This window comes from Sturnira hondurensis, unplaced genomic scaffold, assembly GCF_014824575.4.
Source record: "Sturnira hondurensis isolate 20B ecotype Veracruz unplaced genomic scaffold, ASM1482457v3 Scaffold0002597, whole genome shotgun sequence".
In the NCBI taxonomy this organism is placed as follows: Eukaryota; Metazoa; Chordata; class Mammalia; order Chiroptera; family Phyllostomidae; genus Sturnira; species Sturnira hondurensis.
The window spans coordinates 2714597-2719366 of record NW_028075228.1 but is presented as its reverse complement, the minus strand read 5'-3'; the positions used below and the strand labels follow the sequence as shown (position 1 = coordinate 2719366).

The 4770-nt window shown below is 59.7% G+C and overlaps 1 pseudogene; it reads right to left on the bottom strand.

The window, feature by feature from the left end:
- Positions 1 to 2577: 2577 nt before the first annotated feature.
- LOC118983041 (heparan-sulfate 6-O-sulfotransferase 1-like) lies at positions 2578 to 3744 on the bottom strand (annotated as a pseudogene).
- Positions 3745 to 4770: the final 1026 nt, after the last annotated feature.

Below are 4770 nucleotides of genomic sequence, written 5' to 3'. Positions count from 1 at the left end.
GTCAAGTCCTTGCTTTCATACTGGGGGGCACAGACCCAGAACTGCAACTGCTGGGTCGTGTGATCGTTTTTTATTTATTGAGGAACCACCACGCCTCGTCCAGAGCGGCTGCACCATCCTACATCGGCACCAGGAGGGCACCAGGCTTCCAACCTCTCCAAGGTGAAGTTGTTCAGGTTGCTTTATGTCGAGAGCCTATGTGGGGAGTGAGCAGTCCGCTCACCGCGTGTTTGCTTCTGTTCTCTCAGCCCTGGGAAGAGCCCCTGGGTAAGGCTGCCCTACGCCACCTGTGGAGCCTGGCCATGGCACCAGAGGAGATGCTTTCCCCCCAGGGAACCTCCCCCCAAAAGCAGGTGGCCTACAGGGGACTTGCCAGACTCGAGACTGAAGGGGCTGAGGGAGCTGCCCGCTGGCACCGTCTCTGGGCACCTCAACCTGGGCACTGGCCCGAGACAGGACGGTTTTCCAGGTGCAGCAAATAAGCCAAGGTAAGACCTATGTTTCCCTGTGAATTGGAACAACAAGCCCTGAGTTACAACATTCCAATATATACAGAACAGCTCCTTCACTAAGGCTCCCACGCCCAGGAAACCTGCTGCAAGGAGAGCTGTCTTAAGCCAGGCCTTGGGCACAACAAGCCTAAGCTCTGGACTTACACCTTGGGGTCGCCCACCCCCCCTGAGCTCCGGTGAACGCCTCTGCCCTCCTGCCTGGAGCACACCTGCCCCAAATGCTGAGCATCGGAGCAGACACCTCCACCCACCATGCTGCCCTTCACTTCCCTTTAAAAGGGCCATTAGATCACCTCAGTGCTTGCCCTCTCAGCATGTCACACCCACTCCTGGGGAAGGTCCTGGGTTGGGCTGGCACAATGCCCATCGCAGCCTGCTGACAGCCCTGCAAGGGGAGACTCGGCTTTGCACTACAAGTTGAAGTGGCCAGTGGAAGAAGCTCAAAGGACTAAAGCCAGACAAGCAAAGACTAAAGGTGCTGCCCCACGGGGCAGCCACCTCATTTGACACCAGCTTGGCTTTTCCTGTGCTGTAGAAGGAAGGCTCCCCCACTCCTCTCTCCCTGGTGGGACAGTGTGGGTGGCAGGGGGGCCTGGGGCAGGGAACCATGGGCGGGATCTGACTGTGAGGCTGCTGCCCTTGCTGGGCCCTCGCCAGGTGGCCCTCGCTGCCCTCCTGAGGCAGGCTGTGGCCTCTGGGCACCTGTCTCCTCTCCTGGAGAGATGGAGCACCCGCCCACCTCAGGGTGGCACTCACACTCAGCCCCCCGGAGCGCAGACTTTGGGCCTCACTCAGGGAGGGTGCGCTCAGATAAGGCCCTGGCTTGTTCTTGGAACTCTGCTTTTCCAATCTGCAGGGCTACCGGAAACGGGGTCTGATCAGCTGTTGAGGAGAGGGGCAGGGAAATGCGGGGAGAGCCCAGGGTGGGGAGGGCTGTGAATGTGGGGACCAGGGAGCCACCCAGAGCCATTCCTTCTAACCCTAGCTGAGAACCCGGGTCTCCTTTCCCAGCCACTCAGAACCACCATGGGCCCAAGGTATGGCTCATGGACAGCAACTGTGGTCTGCCATGTTCCCACCAACAGAGGCTTAACTGGACTTTTATACAGAGGAGGTGGGGGCTGGGAGCAGTAGGGGAGGGGCTCTGAGCAAACGGGCAAGTGATGGCTTAGGGCCAGGGCAGTCCACTAACCAGTCCCAGGGGTCAGAAAGGAGAACAGGGCAGGGGGCCCCCAGTTACGATCTCCCTAACCCTCTGAGCTGGTGTGACTGGGCGGTCACCCCAAAGGCCAGCTCAGACGGAGCCTTCCTACTCCTGGGTGCATTCTCCACAGCCTCCTCTGCCTGCTGACTCTGGGAGAGGTGGGAGGGGAAGCCTGGAGGTGTGTCCTGATCTCCTGACTCCAAGCAGGAAGCCCAAGAGGAGACTGAGCTTCCAGGGGTGGGACTAGAATCTCTCTGGCCTCAGATAGGCGGCCCTGACGCTGACGATGAGCAAGTGCGGAGCTCCGTTCCTGACAATACCTCAAGGGGCTGCCCTGTTCCCGGGGAGGGGCCTTTGTTCAGGCCTGGGGCAATGGGGCCCAGGGGCTGCTGGGTCGGCTTGAACACGAGGAACTCCTACCGGCCCGTGTGAGGAGAGTGGATACGTGCAGAGTGGGGGTGAAACACACACCTAGTCTGCCAGGGCCAATCCCCACTCTCAGGCCCCCTGGCTTTTTCTTGTCTTCAGACTTTCAGCTGTTGTGACGTGAGGTGGGAGCCCAGAGAGCAGAACGCCACCTGCCCCCGTCTTTGCGTGCCCGACAGGGTTATCCTTCAAGCACACTTTCCTCTGAGCCAGTGGACAGCACAGGTTGGTGTCTCAGACCCCAGGCCAGGGAGAAGCCATGAGAACCGGCCCCACTGGGCCAGCACTGCACATCCCTGGCCTCTGTTCTGGACGCACCTACCTTCTTTAGGATGAGCAGACCTGGTCCCTTCCCATCTGAGTCCTGGGCAGCTAGCTCCTCGTGAGTTTATCTGATTCCCCTCCCCTCTCCCCACTGCTCCCGGCGGGCTGCAACTACTGCTTTTTGATGCTGCGTCTCATGCGGTCCTCAGTGGACTCAAGGCCCGGCTCCTGACTTTCTCTCACAGCAGAGCCTCTGGGCTGGGCGCAGCAGGCGTCCCTCCTGCACCCGTTTCTGGGGCGCCGCTCCCTGCGCTCCAGCTGCTGCTCATACTGGGGGTGCTGCTGGAACAGGTCTTCCGGGTAGTCAGAGCTGCATGTTCAGGTCGCCGAGCTCCTCATGCACTGGGCAGTGTCCTCACCCACCTCCATGCTGCTCCCTGGGCTGTTGTACTGCATGAAGGGCCTGATGAACTTGAGGTTGAATGCCTGCTGGAACTCCATCAGGCCAAAGAAGGCCATGCCCCACAGGTTCTTCAGTAGCAGCTGAGCCCGCTTGCCTTTGGGGATGAAGGACAGGTTGTGGCCATCCACCAGACGCGGGTTGGCCAGCATGGACACCTGGCCTGTGTGGCCAGGCTGTAGGGGCAGTCCCTGAACTCCCGCAGTGTGCTGCCTGACCAGTCCGCGACCTCGTAGCAGGGCGGTAGCTCCTGGGGTGTGGGTGTGAGCCAGGCGCACATGTGCAGAGGTGTCTTCCACGTGGTTCCACACTGCACGTGCACCCCCTCACTCAGGTGGCAGGCTCTCCCGGAGGGTAGTGTGGCAGAACTTCCTGGGCATGCGCAGTGCGGCAGGGGTGCAGAGGTCCAGTACACCAGGCGCACAGTTCCATCCAGTCCGCGTGTAACCCGCAGCTCCGGAGGTGGAGAAGTGGGAGGAGAGCCAGGTCTCGCTGCAGCTGGGCCAGTAGCAGCTGCGCTTCTGCGGGCCGACAATCGCAGGAGCTGCGCGAGGTGGAGACCTAGCGGAAAGATGTGTGGTCGCCTTCAAGTCCAAGCTCAGAGAGCGCTTCAGCTCGCAGACCGAAAAGTAATACTTCTCTCAGTGCAGGTGGGGCGTGGGGAAGGGGTCCTGACAGTGGGGTAGCGCGCAGCCACTGGGCGCGCCCACACTCAGCCCTGGCCCACTGCTGGTACAGGACAATTGAGAAGGTGTGGAGTCCACCACCACCAGCACGAACTTGCTGTCGCGCTCGACCTGGGTCCCGACGCCAGCACGCTGCACAGGGCGCCGCCGCAGCCACCACCCACCCTCTCCGCTGCCCCCCAGCCTCCCCATGCTGGGCTAGGCTTGGCTCCCGCCAGGCTCTCGCTGGACCTGAGCCCACACCCCAGCAGCCTCTTATGCCGCTGTTAGGCGCCACGCCAACTCTGCGCAGCCCTGTGCGCCGCCACACCACCACAGTCCTGGGCCTAGAGATCCGCAAGGGCTCTGCGGGCGCGCCTGCTCTTCGCTCGTGCTGCAACTCCGCACCTGCCCTGTCCGAAGTGTGTTCCGCGGCTCTGAGTTCTCATCCACTCGACTCCGTATCCCAAGAATGTCCTCAGAGAAACGCCTGCTGTTGGTACCCTCTTGTGATCCGGTGCTCCTGCGAGAGTTTACTCACTGGTTATAATTCTTTGTTTTGGACTTTCGGGGTTTAGTCTTAGGCAGGAAGTAAGTGTGTGTGTTCAGCTAACGCTCTTGAATGAGAATCGGTTCTTACCGTGACAGGGCTGTCCTTGACAGAGTGCGCTCTTGGTCTCTGCTCCACGCCAACCCCCGAAAATTGGCGCTGCTTCCTTTTCTGCCATTGGCATCTTCCCCGCTTCATCCCGTTCCTTCACCTTCATCCTGCTGAATACACAGTGGAGCCCCAGAAGCCTAATCAGGCAGTTCCTGTTAACCCACCCTCGGCCTTGCATGCATCACCAATGACACCCCAGGTTTTCCTGCAAGCAACGAATTTTGACTGCTGCAAGCAGGAGGTACTTGAGTTACAATTCACAGAAAGTTGAAAACAATAAGAAATAGGAGTCAGAGGCTCGAGGAGCTGACAGCGGAGGCGCCCACCAGAGCAGGGAGTGTGGGAAGGAGCGGGCCTGGAGGGCCTGGGGTACCAGCAAGAAGAGCCAGGGGAAGGTGGAGCCACCAACAACCCAGTGAAGGAAAGGACCAGGGGTAAAATGGCCACGTTCATTTATATGGCCTCTCCTTATCAGAATATAAGCTTTCTGAGAGCAGGGATGATGTTTTACTCGCGGTGTGGCCCCCAAAACTCAGACACTTCAGTTGCAAAATCAGAATTCAGTTTCCTTTTTGGTT